Source organism: Pleurodeles waltl, chromosome 3_1 (genome assembly GCF_031143425.1).
Source record: "Pleurodeles waltl isolate 20211129_DDA chromosome 3_1, aPleWal1.hap1.20221129, whole genome shotgun sequence".
Lineage (NCBI taxonomy): Eukaryota > Metazoa > Chordata > Amphibia > Caudata > Salamandridae > Pleurodeles > Pleurodeles waltl.
The window spans coordinates 2,004,323,889-2,004,342,942 of NC_090440.1; the positions used below are offsets into that span (position 1 = coordinate 2,004,323,889).

General features: G+C 58.8%; 1 protein-coding gene across 2 annotated transcripts in view; it reads right to left on the bottom strand.

Annotated features, from left to right (window-relative positions):
* BCAS3 (BCAS3 microtubule associated cell migration factor) overlaps window positions 1–19,054 on the bottom strand; it is a 2,570,631-nt gene that overhangs the window by 657,622 nt on the left and 1,893,955 nt on the right. The window lies entirely within an intron of this gene.

Below are 19,054 nucleotides of genomic sequence, written 5' to 3' on the forward strand. Positions count from 1 at the left end.
GACCTACACTAGAATCCGCTTTGGTAACAGTATCATGACAATAGTGTTTAAACTATGAGGATTTTCAAAGTGGCTGTCTTATATTTATCTGCCATTGCAATAGTGCTGAAACAGGTTGTAGTGACTACTTTTCCTCTGGTGGAATGTGCTTTAGGCCTGCCTGGAAAGGGTTTATTTGCCAAATGACAGCAGAAAGTAATGCACAAAAGAAACCACTGAGAAAGTGGCTGTTTAGATGTGGCTAAACTTGTATATTGTGTATCACAACTGATAAAAAGCTGGTTTGATTTCCTTAACGTTTTTGTCTCAGCTATGTAAAAATGAAAAACACTCCTGACCTCTAGGGACCAATGTTCTGGGCATATTCATTGTGTTGTGTTTTCAACCGTTTCATTGTTCTGTTACCTTTGAATGCCTTAAACGTTTTTGTTAAGTTAAGTCTCCCTTCTCTGTGTCATAGCTACCAGGGGCTGAGCTCGGGTTTAAAGTACCGAAACCTTTCACTGGACCTAACAAGATAGTGATTTTATTGCTTGTGGTGGACATCATTCCACCCCAACTAACAAAATACTTTTTCACATCCCTCCTCCGAAGTTAACACTTGTTCTAGTGTTGTGTCTAATGTTGCTCTTCGATGTGAGAGAACTTGATCTAAGAAAGTTGAAATTTTTAAACCCATTCGATGCAAAAGGGAGATTAACATTTAAAGATTGTTTTACTTTGTATGAGAAATGGGCTTTGGTGATCCAGTTCTGAAAGTAAGTGTATACGAAGATTTTCTGGTGATCAAGATGGGCTGATACTACTGAAAAGTATTGGGAAAAGGTCAGAGGAGTGAATTATTTTTCTGATGGGACAAAAACAGTGACATGGATATTGGCCAATGCCAATATCAACATGGCCACAGCTGCTGACAGATGCTACAAGGCAGAGGATAATGTCTGGAATCTGGTCATTCTGTTTAACTTGGGGTATACTTTCACAGCCTAGTCAATGCAGTGTTCAAGATCACAAACCATCACCTCAATATGAAAAGGAAGATAGTCTGACAAAAACCAAATGACCACCAAAATGATCCTGCTGGAACTGGAATAGCCAAGCCTTCCCAGACCCCAACCCATTCGAAGCAATACAATAAATTCAAGGTCCTATGTATGCTACACAAGGCTTTTAAGAGCAGGGGCACAATTACTGGAAAAGTATCAACCCATACACGGACTCTGCAATACCACCTTTCCTACTTAACCATCCCAGAAAGGCACATGGGGAAGGACACTTAGGTCACTAGTTAAAACAGTTTTGGCTTGCATATGTTGAAGGCAGCAAGACATTTCTTCTGGAACAGTTTTTGGCTTGTAGGGGTCTGTGAAAAGATGCAAAATCTCCCTTTCAGCAATGGACTAGGCCCTATCACACATACAATTATCGCATTCCACCAAACTCTGACTTCACTAAACACATCACAGCCACATTGCTACCGCAGGAAGGAGCTGACCGGCACTGCCAAAAACTTCCATCTCCGACTGGCGCATTTGGTGTGCTAAGCAACTGCAAGGATGCACACACACAGGAAACGCGTAAAGCAGCCAGTTGCCCCAGCTCAACTGAAACCTGTCCCCCAATGTTCCCTGCACAGGAAACTGGAGTATGCAGAAAGATGGGCAGTGCGCGTTCCCTCGAGTGACAAACATGTCTATTTGAGGCATCCCCCATAACGGGAAGATGTGAAGAACCACCTCCGGATGGAGTCACCACTGGTGGTCAGCTGAAAAGTGGCAGCTGAGACTGTCCGTATGTACGTTGAGAACTCCGGCCAAATGGTTTATTATTCAAATCTGATGGTCCTGAGCCAGAGTCGCAGAGCCTCTCTGCAGAGGAGATATGACCCTACTCCTCTCTGTTTGTTGATGTACTACATCGTAGTAGTGTTGTCTGTCAGGACTTGAACCGACTGACCGCGAATGGAAGGGAGGAAGGCCTTGAGAGCCCGACGTATCACTCGTAATTCTAACAGATTGTTGTGAAAAATCTGTTCTTCTGAAGACAAAAGTCCCTTGATTTCCAGATCCCTCAGATGTGCTCTACACCCTCAAGTGGAAGCATCCATTATTACTGTGATCACCGGAGATGATGGGCAAAACAGCCTTCCTTGTAAAAGATTGCCGTCCACACTCCACCATTGAAGATCCACTGCAGTGTCCCTGGAGACTCTTATTGATTCCTTTGAATCTCCAAAGTGTTAAAACCACTGCTTGCGGAGGCACCAGTGGAGAGCCCTCATGTGCCAACCTGCGTGGGTGACCACTAGAATACAGGAAGCGACCAGACCGAGCAGGCGTAGCACCTTTAGGACTGGAACTACAGCTCCATTCTGAAACATTGGAATCATAGCCTGAATGTCCCCAATCCTTTAAGGAGGAGGGTGGGCATGATTCATTATTGTGTCCAGTACTTCACCTATGAACAGGAGGCGAAGAGAGGGCTCTAGGTGAGATTTGGGCACGTTTAACAAAAAGCCCAGGTTGAACAACAACTGGGGTGTTACCTGCACATGATGCTGGAGACTTGCCTTTGATCAACCAATCATCCAAATAAGGAAATACCGATAGTCCCCACCTTCTGAGATGCGCTGCAACCACTGCCATCACCTTTGTTAAGACTCGAGCTGCGGAAGTAAGACCAAAAGGAAGGACCGCAAACTGGTAGTGCTATGTCCCTACCATGAATCGGAGATACTTCCTGTGTGACTGCAGAATGGGGATGTGAAAATACGCATCCTAGAAATCGATAGACACCAACCAGTCTTCCTTGTCCAGCGCAAGAAGCAACTGAGCTAGGGTCACCATCTTGAATTTTTCCTGCTCAATTCAAAATCCTCAGGTCCAGGATGGGCCGCAGACAACCATCTTTCTTGGGGATCAGGATATATCTTGAATAGCATCACTGACCCTTTTCCTGCTCGGGAACCCACTCCACTGCACCCTTTAAAAGCAGATTTTGTACCTACTGCTGAAGCAACACCCGATGATCTTCTGAACAAAAAGTATGCTGGGGAGAGAAGGGAGAGGGAAAACTCCTGAAAGGGAAGGGCATACCTATTTCCTACCATGCTTAACCACCCCTCATGGGCAACACATGCTGCTGAAAGGGAAGAAAACTAGGGCTGCTTTCCTGATAGGTTTCCAGCGGAGGAGGAAGAGGAGAAGGAGGAAGGCTGCTGAGCGGCACCACGTTGCCCAAGTCTCCCCCGACCTCTGTATGACCTATAGAGGGAGTTGGCAGACCATTGACCCTGGAACTGCTGCCTGCCACGAAAGAAGGAGCTGCGGCCAAACCCTCTAAACCTATGGAAAGGTCTATAGGTCGAGGAGAGTGACTGAAGACCTAAAGACTTAGCTGTGGTTTTGCTCTCCTTGAACCTTTTGAGCGCGGAGTCAGCCTTCTTTCCAAACATTCTGGACCCATCAAACAGGAAATCCATCAAGGTGGATTGTACATCAGGGGAGAACCCCGATCCCCTAAGCCATGCATGTCTTCGCTTGCCATCTATGTACTCATGGCTCTGGCAAAAGAGTCGGCAGTGTCCAGGCCCGACTGGATAACCTGCTTATCCGCTGCCTGACTATCCTGCAGCATCTCCCTAAAATGTTCCTGCGCATCTTGTGGCAGCTTGAGAACCACCTCCTTAGCTGAGTCCATCAGTGCATGGACGTATCTGTCCAACATACATGTAGCATTAACCGATTTTAAAGCCATGCTACATGTTGAAAAGACCTTTTTAGCAGACTGTTCCATGCGTTTTGATTCCCTATCTGCAGGAGTCATATGGAAGGAACCAGGAGCCGCTTTTGAAGAACAAGAAGCCTGGACTAACAGACTTCTAGGTGTTGGAAGCTGACTAAGGTATTACGGGTCACCTGGCACAGCCCTTTCTTTACTGTCTGGCAATTATTTTGGAAACAGCTGGAGTAGACACAGGTTTCCGCCACAGAATCTGCTCTGACAAAGCCTTGTTAAACATCAGCAAAGGTTCCAATGAGGCAGAGGACGAGCGGAGAACCTCAGTCAGGACACTGGACTTCAGTTCCGATGGGGTAATAGCAATTTTAAACGGTTGGCATCCTTCCTGATCACACCATGTTGAGTAGTAACTTCTGGAGGCGGATTACCCTCGGGTGACAATAACTCCACTCGGGAGAAGTGTCCAGTCCGCTTGCCACCTCAATACCCTCAAGGCCATGAGAATGTAAAGGAATCTCTCCATCCTCTAAATCTTGTTAGTCCTCCAGATATTTTTTCTCCTCCAAAAGCCTCAAGGCTTCCCTTCTAGATCTTAATCTACACTCCAATATTGGCGTCGATAAAGAGTGTGCAGATGCTGAGGATGTTTCTTCCAGCGCCGGTGAAGCTGGCGCCGGGATTTTACTATGGGAAGAAGACTCAATGTAGGACGAGTATTATCTGATGTTGGTATTGGCACCGGTAGCGCCGTCATCCTTGAAGGTGTTGGAGCTGTGGGCAAAATAGGCATAAAAGGAGCCTGTTCATATAACACCAGAAAGCCCAGAATAAAGGCAAAAAGGACACGTGGGGCCTGCAGGAACACCAAAGGGAGTCATTGCCCCATTAAAAATGCTAAACAGAGCATTTAAAAAGGCAGATGGAGCCATCCAAGGAGTCAGGAATGCTGGATATTCTTGTTGAGGCTGGACCTGACTTGACTCTCGCTCCTCAATCTCCTGTGGTGTAACAGCAGAGAACTGCGCTGCAGGACTTGAGGGCGACTCCGAGATCTTAACCACAGACGGTACCGGTGACATCTTTGGCTACTTTAGTTGCGGAGGAGAAAGGCTGGGGCTCACCTCCCAGGTCGAACAGCGGGAGACTTGGAAGCGAGTGACAAAGACCTCAGGCTCGCATCCCGGGAAGAGCGACACTAAGAACTGTGGCGACACTGCTTCTTATGTGATCTCAAAGACCTATAGGAAGACGACGATGCCTAGATCCTCGACAGCCCTGCTTCACCTTTTTGGCCTTTGCCAGGAGAAGTTTTGCTTCTCTTTCCTTCAATGCCTTCAGATTCATACTCTGGCAAGAAGAGCATCCCCGACATCATGATCAGAACTCAGCACCAGAGGCAATTTTTGTGTGGATCAGGAACTGACATATGACCTCCACACCCTCTACATGGCTTAAAGCCTGACTTATTCAACAGAGACACTGTAGCACAAAGAAAACTCAACGAAGAAGCTCCCTCGACAGAGTGTAACATCTGGAGAGGTACAAAATCCATTTGCATCAAAGGAGCAGAAAAACGGGCACTGGCGTCAGCATACCGGCAAGGTCTCCTTATGGCTATGTCACACGGAGTCGCATGCAGAGCCATTTCATTGTGACATCCTCGTTGAGGTGGAGAGCTAGAAAGAAAAGATATCAGTCGAATGCAGGTGCATTGGGAGTATTCAAAAGATGAGGAATCCACAGGTAGATGTATCCATCAGAAAAATGCAATTATAATACAATATGTTAACAATTATCTTGACCTGCAATCTATGTAAACATCTGATGGTTTTGACAGGATGCAGAAGCTTGTTAGCATGTACAGTGCTTCTGCAAGAACTAGTTTATTTACAAATACATGCAGTTTAGACCGGGAGGGACTAGTTGGCAAGGGTGCAAATTATATCGGACCAACTGGGAATAAACTGGATGGAGCCAGGTGATGGCAGTGTTATGGAAATACAAATAGACTGTTAGAGGTCGAAAACAAAAATATTTCAGAGTTGAACATCAGGTGGGTGGGTGGGGGGAAGCAACACGGAGTATGGGTGGGTGGGTGGGGGGAAGCAACACGGAGTACGGGTGGGTGGGTGGGGGGAAGCAACACGGAGTACGGGTGGGTGGGTGGGGGGAAGCAACCCGGAGTACGGGTGGGTGGGTGGGGGGAAGCAACACGGGGTACGGGTGGGTGGGTGGGGGGAAGCAACACGGGGTACGGGTGGGTGGGTGGGGGGAAGCAACACGGGGTACGGGTGGGTGGGTGGGGGGAAGCAACACGGAGTACGGGTGGGTGGGTGGGGGGGGGAAGCAACACGGAGTACGGGTGGGTATGTGGGGGGAAGCAACACGGAGTACGGGTGGGTGGGTGGGGGGAAGCAACACGGAGTACGGGTGGGTGGGTGGGGGGAAGCAACACGGAGTACGGGTGGGTGGGTGGGGGGAAGCAACACGGAGTACGGGTGGGTTGGTTGGGGGGAAGCAACACGGAGTACGGGTGGGTGGGTGGGGGGAAGCAACACGGAGTACGGGTGGGTGGGTGGGGGGAAGCAACACGGAGTACGGGTGGGTGGGTGGGGGGAAGCAACACGGAGTACGGGTGGGTGGGTGGGGGGAAGCAACACGGAGTACGGGTGGGTGGGTGGGGGGAAGCAACACGGAGTACGGGTGGGTGGGGGGGAAGCAACACGGAGTACGGGTGGGTGGGTGGGGGGGAAGCAACACGGAGTACGGGTTAGCAACACGGAGTACGGGTGGGTGGGTGGGGGGGAAGCAACACGGAGTACGGGTGGGTGGGTGGGGGGGAAGCAACACGGAGTACGGGTGGGTTGGTGGGGGCCAAGAAACACGGAGTACGGGTGGGTGGGTGAGGGGGAAGCAACACGGAGTACGGGTGGGTGAGGGGAAGCAACACGGAGTACGGCTGGGTGGGGGGGAAGCAACACGGAGTACGGGTTGCAACACGGAGTGTGGGTGGGTGGGGGGAAGCAACACGGAGTACGGGTGGGTGGGTGGGGGGAAGCAACACGGAGTACGGGTGGGGGGAAGCAACACGGAGTACGGGTGGGTGGGTGGGTGGGGGGGGGAAGCAACACGGAGTACGGGTGGGTGGGTGGGGGGGGAAGCAACACGGAGTACGGGTGGGTTGGGGTTAAGCAACACGGAGTACGGGTGGGTGGGGGGAAGCAACACGGAGTACAGGTGGGTGGGTGGGGGGGAAGCAACACGGAGTACGGGTGGGTGGGGGGGGAAGCAACACGGAGTACGGGTGGGTGGGTGGGGGGAAGCAACACGGAGTACGGGTGGGTGGGTGGGGGGAAGCAACACGGAGTACGGGTGGGTGGGTGGGGGGAAGCAACACGGAGTACGGGTGGGTGGGTGGGGGGAAGCAACACGGAGTACGGGTGGGTGGGTGGATGGAAGCAACACGGAGTACGGGTGGGTGGGTGGGGGGGAAGCAACACGGAGTACGGGTGGGTGGGTGGGGGGGAAGCAACACGGAGTACGGGTGGGTGGGTGGGGGGGAAGCAACACGGAGTACGGGTGGGTGGGTGGGGGGGAAGCAACACGGAGTACGGGTGGGTGGGTGGGGGGAAGCAACACGGAGTACGGGTGGGTGGGTGGGGGGAAGCAACACGGAGTACGGGTGGGTGGGTGGGGGGAAGCAACACGGAGTACGGGTGGGTGGGGGGGAAGCAACACGGAGTACGGGTGGGTGGGGGGGAAGCAACACAGAGTGTGGGTGGGGGGAAGCAACACGGAGTACGGGTGGGTGGGTGGGGGTTAAGCAACACGGAGTACGGGTGGGTGGGTGGGGGTTAAGCAACACGGAGTACGGGTGGGTGGGTGGGGGTTAAGCAACACGGAGTACGGGTGGGTGGGTGGTGGTTAAACAACACGGAGTACGGGTGGGTGGGTGGGGGTTAAGCAACACGGAGTACGGGTGGGTGGGTGGGGGTTAAGCAACACGGAGTACGGGTGGGTGGGTGGGGGTTAAGCAACACGGAGTACGGGTGGGTGGGGGTTAAGCAACACGGAGTACGGGTGGGTGGGTGGGGGTTAAGCAACACGGAGTACGGGTGGGTGGGTGGGGGGGAAGCAACACGGAGTACGGGAGGGTGGGTGGGGGGGAAGCAACACGGAGTACGGGAGGGTGGGTGGGGGGAAGCAACACGGAGTACGGGTGGGTGGGTGGGGGGGAAGCAACACGGAGTACGGGTGGGTGGGTGGGGGGTAAGCAACACGGAGTACGGGTGGGTGGGTGGGGGGAAGCAACACGGAGTACGGGTGGGTGGGTGGGGGGAAGCAACACGGAGTACGGGTGGGTGGGTGGGGGGAAGCAACACGGAGTACGGGTGGGTGGGTGGGGGGAAGCAACACGGAGTACGGGTGGGTGGGTGGGGGGAAGCAACACGGAGTACGGGTGGGTGGGTGGGGGGAAGCAACACGGAGTACGGGTGGGTGGGTGTCGGTTCTGCAACACGGAGTACGGGTGGGTGGGTGGGGGGGGAAGCATCACGGAGTACGGGTAGGGGGAAGCAACACGGAGTACGGGTGGGTGGGTGGGGGGGAAGCAACACGGAGTACGGGTGGGTGGGTGGGGGGGAAGCAACACGGAGTACGGGTAGGTGGGCGGGGGGATGCAACACAGAGTACGGGTGGGTGGGCGGGGGGATGCAACACAGAGTACGGGTGGGTGGGTGGGGGGGAAGCAACACGGAGTACTTGGGGAAGCAACACGGAGTACGGGTGGGTGGGAGGGGGGGAAGCAACACGGAGTACGGGTGGGTGGGAGGGGGGGAAGCAACACAGAGTACGGGTGGGTGGGAGGGGGGGAAGCAACACAGAGTACGGGTGGGTGGGAGGGGGGGAAGCAACACAGAGTACGGGTGGGTGGGTGGGGGGAAGCAACACAGAGTACGGGTGGGTGGGTGGGGGGAAGCAACACAGAGTACGGGTGGGTGGGTGGGAGGAAGCAACACAGAGTACGGGTGGGTGGGGGGAAGCAACACAGAGTACGGGTGGGTGGGTGGGTGGGGGAAGCAACACAGAGTACGGGTGGGTGGGTGGGTGGGGGAAGCAACACAGAGTACGGGTGGGTGGGGGAAGCAACACGGAGTACGGGTGGGTGAGTACATGGGGAAGCAACACGGAGTACGGGTGGGTGGGTGGGGGGAAGCAACACATGGGTGGGGGGGAAGCAACACGGAGTACGGGTGGGTGGGGGGACATGGGAGCAACACAGAGTACCGGTGGGTGGGTGGGGGGAAGCAACACGGAGTACGGGTGGGTGGGAGGGGGAAGCAACACGGAGTACGGGTGGGTGGGAGGGGGAAGCAACACGGAGTACGGGTGGGTGGGAGGGGGAAGCAACACGGAGTACGGGTGGGTGGGAGGGGGAAGCAACACGGAGTACGGGAGGGTGGGTGGGGGGAAGCAACACGGAGTACGGGAGGGTGGGTGGGGGGAAGCAACACAGAGTACGGGAGGGTGGGTGGGGGGAAGCAACACAGAGTACGGGAGGGTGGGTGGGGGGAAGCAACACAGAGTACGGGAGGGTGGGTGGGGGGAAGCAACACGGAGTACGGGTGGGGGGAAGCAACACGGAGTACGGGTGGGTGGGGGGGAAGCAACACGGAGTACGGGTGGGTGGGTGGGGGGAAGCAACACGGAGTACGGGTGGGTGGGAAGCAACACGGAGTACGGGTGGGTGGGGGGGAAGCAACACGGACACGGAGTACGGGTGGGTGGGTGGGGGGGAAGCAACACGGAGTACGGGTGGGTGGGTGGGGGGGAAGCAACACAGAGTACGGGTGGGTGGGTGGGGGGGAAGCAACACGGAGTACGGGTGGGTGGGTGGGGGGGAAGCAACACGGAGTACGGGTGGGTGGGTGGGGGGAAGCAACACGGAGTACGGGTGGGTGGGGGGAAGCAACACAGAGTACAGGTGGGTGCGTGGGTGGGGGGAAGCAACACAGAGTACGGGTGGGTGGGGGGAAGCAACACGGAGTACCGGTGGGTGAGTACATGGGGAAGCAACACGGAGTACGGGTGGGTGGGTGGGGGGAAGCAACACGGAGTACGGGTGGGTGGGGGGAAGCAACACAGAGTACAGGTGGGTGGGTGGGTGGGGGGAAGCAACACAGAGTACGGGTGGGTGGGGGGAAGCAACACGGAGTACCGGTGGGTGAGTACATGGGGAAGCAACACGGAGTACGGGTGGGTGGGTGGGGGGAAGCAACACGGAGTACGGGTGGGTGGGTGGGGGGAAGCAACACGGAGTACGGGTGGGTGGGTGGGGGGAAGCAACACGGAGTACGGGTGGGTGGGGGGACATGGGAGCAACACAGAGTACCGGTGGGTGGGTGGGTGGGGGGAAGCAACACGGAGTACGGGTGGGTGGGTGGGGGGAAGCAACACGGAGTACGGGTGGGTGGGTGGGGGGAAGCAACACGGAGTACGGGTGGGTGGGTGGGGGGAAGCAACACGGAGTACGGGTGGGTGGGAGGGGGAAGCAACACGGAGTACGGGAGGGTGGGAGGGGGAAGCAACACGGAGTACGGGTGGGTGGGAGGGGGAAGCAACACGGAGTACGGGTGGGTGGGAGGGGGAAGCAACACAGAGTACGGGTGGGTGGGAGGGGGAAGCAACACAGAGTACGGGTGGGTGGGAGGGGGAAGCAACACAGAGTACGGGTGGGTGGGAGGGGGAAGCAACACAGAGTACGGCTGGGTGGGGGGGAAGCAACACGGAGTACGGGTGGGTGGGTGGGGGGAAGCAACACGGAGTACGGGTGGGTGGGTGGGGGGAAGCAACACGGAGTACGGGTGGGTGGGTGGGGCGAAGCAACACGGAGTACGGGTGGGTGGGTGGGGGGAAGCAACACGGAGTACGGGTGGGTGGGTGGGGGGGAAGCAACACGGAGTACGGGTGGGTGGGTGGGGGGAAAGCAACACGGAGTACGGGTGGGTGGGTGGGGGGAAAGCAACACGGAGTACGGGTGGGTGGGTGGGGGGAAAGCAACACGGAGTACGGGTGGGTGGGTGGGGGGAAAGCAACACGGAGTACGGGTGGGTGGGTGGGGGGAAAGCAACACGGAGTACGGGTGGGTGGGTGGGGGGAAAGCAACACGGAGTACGGGAGGGTGGGGGGAAGCAACACGGAGTACGGGTGGGTGGGTGGGGGGAAGCAACACGGAGTACGGGTGGGTGGGTGGGGGGAAGCAACACGGAGTACGGGTGGGTGGGTGGGGGGAAGCAACACGGAGTACGGGTGGGTGGGTGGGGGGAAGCAACACGGAGTACGGGTGGGTGGGTGGGGGGGAGGCAACACGGAGAAAGGGTGGGTGGGTGGGGGGGGAAGCATCACGGAGTACGGGTGGGGGGAAGCAACACGGAGTACGGGTGGGTGGGTGGGGGGGAAGCAACACGGAGTACGGGTGGGTGGGCGGGGGGATGCAACACAGAGTACGGGTGGGTGGGTGGGGGGAAGCAACACGGAGTACGGGTGGGTGGGTGGGGGGGAAGCAACACGGAGTACGAGTGGGTCGGTGGTGGGGAAACAACACGGAGTACGGGTTTAAGCAACACGGAGTACGGGTGAGTGGGTGGGGGGGAAGCAACACGGAGTACGGGTGGGTGGGTGGGGGGGAAGCAACACGGAGTACTTGGGGAAGCAACACGGAGTACGGGTGGGTGGGTGGGGGGGAAGCAACACGGAGTACGGGTGGGTGGGTGGGGGGGAAGCAACACGGAGTACGGGTGGGTGGGAGGGGGGTTTAGCAACACAGAGTACGGGTGGGTGGGAGGGGGGAAGCAACACAGAGTACTGGTGGGTGGGTGGGGGGAAGCAACACAGAGTACGGGTGGGTGGGTGGGTGGGGGAAGCAACACAGAGTACGGGTGGGTGGGGGAAGCAACACGGAGTACGGGTGGGTGAGTACATGGGGAAGCAACACGGAGTACGGGTGGGTGGGTGGGGGGAAGCAACACATGGGTGGGGGGGAAGCAACACGGAGTACGGGTGGGTGGGGGGACATGGGAGCAACACAGAGTACCGGTGGGTGGGTGGGGGGAAGCAACACGGAGTACGGGTGGGTGGGGGGGGAAGCAACACGGAGTACGGGTGGGTGGGAGGGGGAAGCAACACGGAGTACGGGTGGGTGGGAGGGGGAAGCAACACGGACTACGGGAGGGTGGGTGGGGGGAAGCAACACGGAGTACGGGAGGGTGGGTGGGGGGAAGCAACACGGAGTACGGGAGGGTGGGTGGGGGGAAGCAACACGGAGTACGGGAGGGTGGGTGGGGGGAAGCAACACGGAGTACGGGAGGGTGGGTGGGGGGAAGCAACACGGAGTACGGGAGGGTGGGTGGGGGGAAGCAACACGGAGTACGGGAGGGTGGGTGGGGGGAAGCAACACAGAGTACGGGAGGGTGGGTGGGGGGAAGCAACACAGAGTACGGGAGGGTGGGTGGGGGGAAGCAACACAGAGTACGGGAGGGTGGGTGGGGGGAAGCAACACGGAGTACGGGTGGGTGAGGGGGAAGCATCACGGAGTACGGGTGGGTGGGGGGGAAGCATCACGGAGTACGGGTGGGTGGGGGGGAAGCAACACGGAGTGTGGGTGGGTGGGGGGAAGCAACACGGAGTACGGGTGGGTGGGTGGGGGGAAGCAACACGGAGTACGGGTGGGTGGGTGGGGGGAAGCAACACGGAGTACGGGTGGGTGGGTGGGGGGAAGCAACACGGAGTACGGGTGGGTGGGTGGGTGGGGGGAAGCAACACGGAGTACGGGTGGGTGGGTGGGGGGAAGCAACACGGAGTACGGGTGGGTGGGAAGCAACACGGAGTACGGGTGGGTGGGGGGGAAGCAACACGGAGTACGGGTGGGTGGGGGGGAAGCAACACGGACACGGAGTACGGGTGGGTGGGTGGGGGGGAAGCAACACGGAGTACGGGTGGGTGGGGGGAAGCAACACGGAGTACGGGTGGGTGGGTGGGGGGGAAGCAACACGGAGTACGGGTGGGTGGGTGGGGGGGAAGCAACACGGAGTACGGGTGGGTGGGTGGGGGGAAGCAACACAGAGTACGGGTGGGTGGGTGGGGGGAAGCAACACAGAGTACGGGTGGGTGGGTGGGGGGAAGCAACACAGAGTACGGGTGGGTGGGTGGGGGGAAGCAACACAGAGTACGGGTGGGTGGGTGGGGGGAAGCAACACAGAGTACGGGTGGGTGGGGGGAAGCAACACAGAGTACGGGTGGGTGAGTACATGGGGAAGCAACACGGAGTACGGGTGGGTGGGTGGGGGGAAGCAACACGGAGTACGGGTGGGTGGGTGGGGGGAAGCAACACGGAGTACGGGTGGGTGGGGGGACATGGGAGCAACACAGAGTACCGGTGGGTGGGTGGGTGGGGGGAAGCAACACAGAGTACGGGTGGGTGGGTGGGGGGAAGCAACACGGAGTACGGGTGGGTGGGTGGGGGGAAGCAACACGGAGTACGGGTGGGTGGGAGGGGGAAGCAACACGGAGTACGGGTGGGTGGGAGGGGGAAGCAACACGCAGTACGGGTGGGTGGGAGGGGGAAGCAACACGGAGTACGGGTGGGTGGGAGGGGGAAGCAACACGGAGTACGGGTGGGTGGGAGGGGGAAGCAACACGGAGTACGGGTGGGTGGGAGGGGGAAGCAACACGGAGTACGGGTTGGTGGGTGGGGGGAAGCAACACGGAGTACGGGTGGGTGGGTGGGGGGAAGCAACACGGAGTACGGGTGGGTGGGTGGGGGGAAGCAACACGGAGTACGGGTGGGTGGGTGGGGGGAAGCAACACGGAGTACGGGTGGGTGGGTGGGGGGAAGCAACACGGAGTACGGGTGGGTGGGTGGGGGGAAGCAACACGGAGTACGGGTGGGTGGGTGGGGGGAAGCAACACGGAGTACGGGTGGGTGGGTGGGGGGAAGCAACACAGAGTACGGGTGGGTGGGTGGGGGGAAGCAACACAGAGTACGGGTGGGTGGGTGGGGGGAAGCAACACAGAGTACGGGTGGGTGGGTGGGGGGAAGCAACACAGAGTACAGGTGGGTGGGTGGGTGGGGGGAAGCAACACAGAGTACGGGTGGGTGGGGGGAAGCAACACGGAGTACGGGTGGGTGAGTACATGGGGAAGCAACACGGAGTACGGGTGGGTGGGTGGGGGGAAGCAACACGGAGTACGGGTGGGTGGGGGGACATGGGAGCAACACAGAGTACCGGTGGGTGGGTGGGTGGGGGGAAGCAACACGGAGTACGGGTGGGTGGGTGGGGGGAAGCAACACGGAGTACGGGTGGGTGGGTGGGGGGAAGCAACACGGAGTACGGGTGGGTGGGGGGGGGGAAGCAACACGCAGTACGGGTGGGTGGGAGGGGGAAGCAACACAGAGTACGGGTGGGTGGGAGGGGGAAGCAACACAGAGTACGGGTGGGTGGGAGGGGGAAGCAACACAGAGTACGGGTGGGTGGGAGGGGGAAGCAACACAGAGTACGGCTGGGTGGGGGGGAAGCAACACGGAGTACGGGTTGCAACACGGAGTGTGGGTGGGTGGGGGGAAGCAACACGGAGTACGGGTGGGTGGGTGGGGGGAAGCAACACGGAGTACGGGTGGGTGGGTGGGGGGAAGCAACACGGAGTACGGGTGGGTGGGTGGGGCGAAGCAACACGGAGTACGGGTGGGTGGGGGGGGGGAAGCAACACGCAGTACGGGTGGGTGGGAGGGGGAAGCAACACAGAGTACGGGTGGGTGGGAGGGGGAAGCAACACAGAGTACGGGTGGGTGGGAGGGGGAAGCAACACAGAGTACGGGTGGGTGGGAGGGGGAAGCAACACAGAGTACGGCTGGGTGGGGGGGAAGCAACACGGAGTACGGGTTGCAACACGGAGTGTGGGTGGGTGGGGGGAAGCAACACGGAGTACGGGTGGGTGGGTGGGGGGAAGCAACACGGAGTACGGGTGGGTGGGTGGGGCGAAGCAACACGGAGTACGGGTGGGTGGGTGGGGGGAAGCAACACAGAGTACAGGTGGGTGGGTGGGGGGAAGCAACACGGAGTACGGGTGGGTGGGAGGGGGAAGCAACACGGAGTACGGGTGGGTGGGAGGGGGAAGCAACACGGAGTACGGGTGGGTGGGAGGGGGAAGCAACACGGAGTACGGGTGGGTGGGAGGGGGAAGCAACACGGAGTACGGGTGGGTGGGAGGGGGAAGCAACACGGAGTACGGGTGGGTGGGAGGGGGAAGCAACAACACGGAGTACGGGTGGGAGGGGGAAGCAACACGGAGTACGGGTGGGTGGGAGGGGGGAAGCAACACGGAGTACGGGTGGGTGGGAGGGGGGAAGCAACACGGAGTACGGGTGGGTGGGAGGGGGGAAGCAACACGGAGAAAGGGTGGGTGGGAGGGGGGAAGCAACACGGAGAAAGGGTGGGTGGGAGGGGGGAGGCAACACGGAGAAAGGGTGGGTGGGAGGGGGGAGGCAACACGGAGAAAGGGTGGGTGGGAGGGGGGAGGCAACACGGAGAAAGGGTGGGTGGGAGGGGGGAGGCAACACGGAGAAAGGGTGGGTGGGAGGGGGGAGGCAACACGGAGAAAGGGTGGGTGGGAGGGGGGAGGCAACACGGAGAAAGGGTGGGTGGGAGGGGGGAGGCAACACGGAGAAAGGGTGGGTGGGAGGGGGAGGCAACACGGAGAAAGGGTGGGTGGGAGGGGGAGGCAACACGGAGAAAGGGTGGGTGGGAGGGGGAGGCAACACGGAGAAAGGGTGGGTGGGAGGGGGAGGCAACACGGAGAAAGGGTGGGTGGGAGGGGGAGGCAACACGGAGAAAGGGTGGGTGGGAGGGAGGGGGAGACAACACGGAGAAAGGGTGGGTGGGAGGGAGGGGGGAGACAACACGGAGAAAGGGTGGGTGGGAGGGAGGGGGGAGGCAACACGGAGAAAGGGTGGGTGGGAGGGAGGGGGGAGGCAACACGGAGAAAGGGTGGGTGGGTGGGAGGGGGGGAGGCAACACGGAGAAAGGGTGGGTGGGAGGGGGGGAGGCAACACGGAGAAAGGGTGGGTGGGAGGGGGGAGGCAACACGGAGAAAGGGTGGGTGGGAGGGGGGAAGCAACACGGAGAGTGGGTGGGAGGGGGGAAGCAACACGGAGAAAGGGTGGGTGGGAGGGGGGAAGCAACACGGAGAAAGGGTGGGTGGGAGGGGGGAAGCAACACGGAGAAAGGGTGGGTGGGAGGGGGGAAGCAACACGGAGAAAGGGTGGGTGGGAGGGGGGAAGCAACACGGAGAACGGGTGGGTGGGAGGGGGGAAGCAACACGGAGAACGGGTGGGTGGGAGGGGGGAAGCAACACGGAGAACGGGTGGGTGGGAGGGGGGAAGCAACACGGAGAACGGGTGGGTGGGAGGGGGAAGCAACACGGAGAACGGGTGGGTGGGAGGGGGAAGCAACACGGAGAACGGGTGGGTGGGAGGGGGAAGCAACACGGAGAACGGGTGGGTGGGAGGGGGAAGCAACACGGGGAACGGGCGGGTGGGAGGGGGAAGCAACACGGAGAACGGGCGGGTGGGAGGGGGAAGCAACACGGAGAACGGGCGGGTGGGAGGGGGGAAGCAACACGGAGAACGGGCGGGTGGGAGGGGGGAAGCAACACGGAGAACGGGCGGGTGGGAGGGGGGAAGCAACACGGAGAACGGGCGGGTGGGAGGGGGGAAGCAACACGGAGAACGGGCGGGTGGGAGGGGGGAAGCAACACGGAGAACGGGCGGGTGGGAGGGGGGAAGCAACACGGAGAACGGGCGGGTGGGAGGGGGGAAGCAACACGGAGAACGGGCGGGTGGGTGGGAGGGGGGAAGCAACACGGAGAACGGGCAGGTGGGTGGGAGGGGGGAAGCAACACGGAGAACGGGTGGGAGGGGGGAAGCAAGAGGGGGGAAGCAACACGGAGAAAGGGTGGGTGGGAGGAGGGAAGCAACACGGAGAAAGGGTGGGTGGGAGAGGGAAGCAACACGGAGAAAGGGTGGGTGGGAGGGGGAAGCAACACGGAGAAAGGGTGGGTGGGAGGGGGAAGCAACACGGAGAAAGGGTGGGTGGGAGGGGGGAAGCAACACGGAGAAAGGGTGGGTGGGAGGGGGGAAGCAACACGGAGAAAGGGTGGGTGGGAGGGGGGATGCAAAACTTTCCTTGAATTGATGAAGAAACTCTGGTTGGTGCAAAGCAAAAGAAAGCGGCGCACATAACACGACTTGCCAGTTGTTCCTCAAATGCAGCGCCCATTCTCAATAATAAGGAATGACTGTGAGAATTTTCAAACTCAGTTCACAACAGTTGAGCTGGCTTATGGGGCAGTGTGTACAGTGGGATTGCAGCTTTTAAAGAAACGAGTTTATGCACCAAACAGAATTTGTATCCCGAGAACCCCAGTCATTCTGTTTTAATGTCTTGAGGAGGCTCATTTACTCACGGCTAGCTGATTCAAGTATACCTCTGAAGATCTGAAAAGCTCGCCCCACTAGCAATCCAAAACACTCCAAGTCAATCAATCAGGAATTTGTAAAGCGCACTACTCACCCGTGAGGGTAGGAGGAGGTGGCGAGGAGGAGGGGAGGTGCTGCTACTGTTCGAACAGCCAGGTCTTGAGAAGTTTCCTGAAGGTAAGGAGGTCTTTGGTCTGACGTAGGTGGGTGGGAAAAGTGTTCCACGTCTTGGCGGCGAGGTGCGAGAATAATCTGCCGCCGTCTGTAGTTCTGCGGACGCGTGGGACGGTTGCGAGGGCGGCGGAGCGGAGATGCTGGGTCGGGTGTAGAAGGAGAGCCGTCCGTTGAGGTATTCTGGTCCGGTGTTGTGTAGTGCTTTGTGAGCGTGGGTGAGGAGTTTAAAGGTGATTCTCTTGCCTGGGAGCCAATGCAGGTCTCTCAGATGGCCTGTGATGTGGCAGTGGCGGGGGATGTCCAGGATGAGGTGTGCGGAGGCGTTCTGGATGCGTTGCAGCCTCCTCTGGAGTTTGCCCGTGGTTCCTGCGTAGAGGGCATTGCTGTAGTCCAGTTTGCTGCTTACGAGGGCTTGGGTGACTGTTCTTCTGGTTTCGGTGGGGATCCATTTGTGGATCTTTTGGAGCATGGCGGAGTGTGTTCAAGCAGGAGGAGGCGATGGCGTTGACTTGCTGGGTCATGGATAATGAGGAATCCAAGATGAATCCTAGGTTGCGTGCGTGTTCGGTGGGAGTCAGCGCCTCCGAGAGTGGCAGGCCACCAGGATTCATCCCATGCGGAGGGGGTGGAGCCGAAGATGAGGTCTTCCGTCTTGTCGGAATTGAGTTTGAGGCAGCTGTTCTTCATCCATTCGGCGATGGCCTTCATTCCTTCGTGGAGGTTGGTCTTGGCTGAGTCCTTGGTGAGGGAGAGGATCAGAGGATCAGCTGGGTGTCGTTGCTGTATGAGGTGATGTTGAGGTTGTGGGATCGGGCGGTGTTAGCGAGCGGGGCCATGTAGACGTTGAAGAGGGTCGAGCTGAGGGACGAACCCTGGGGTACGCTGCAGATGATTTTGGTGGCCTCCGAGCAGAATGGGGGGAGGCGGACTCTCTGGGTTCTGCCGGTGAGAAAGGAGGTGACCCAGTCCAGGACTCTGTCGCGGATTCCTGCATTGCTGAGGAGTGAGCGTAGGGAGTGGTGGCGGACGGTGTCGAATGCGGCCGAGAGGTCCAGGAGGATGAGGGCTGCGGTTTCACCGCTGTCCAGTATGGTTCTGATGAAGTCAGTGGCGGCGATGAGGGCAGTTTCGGTACTGTGGTTGCTGCGGAATCCGGATTGGGAAGGGTCCAGGGTGCAGTTCTCCTCGAGGAAGCAGGATAATTGTCTGTTGACAGTCTTCTCGATTACTTTTGCTGGGAAGGGGAGCAGGGAGATAGGCCGGAAGTTCTTGAGGTCCTTTGGGTCCGCCTTGGGTTTTTTGAGGAGGGCGTTGATCTCTGCGTTTCAAGCTCTCCGGGAAGGTGGCTGACTCGAAGGAGCTGTTGATAATCTTCTGTAGTTGGGGTGCGATGACTGAGCTTGCTTTGTTGAGGATGTGGTGAGGGTAGGGGTCAGATGGTGAGCCAGAGTGGATGGTGTTTATGATTTTGATGGTGTCATTGTCATTGACAGGGGTCCAGTATAGCAGGAGGTTGGTCGGAGGTAAATCTGTGGTGTTGGTGGTTGCCAGGGGGGTCTGGGTGCTGAAGCTGTCGTGGATGTCTGCAATGTTGCGGTGGAAGTAGGA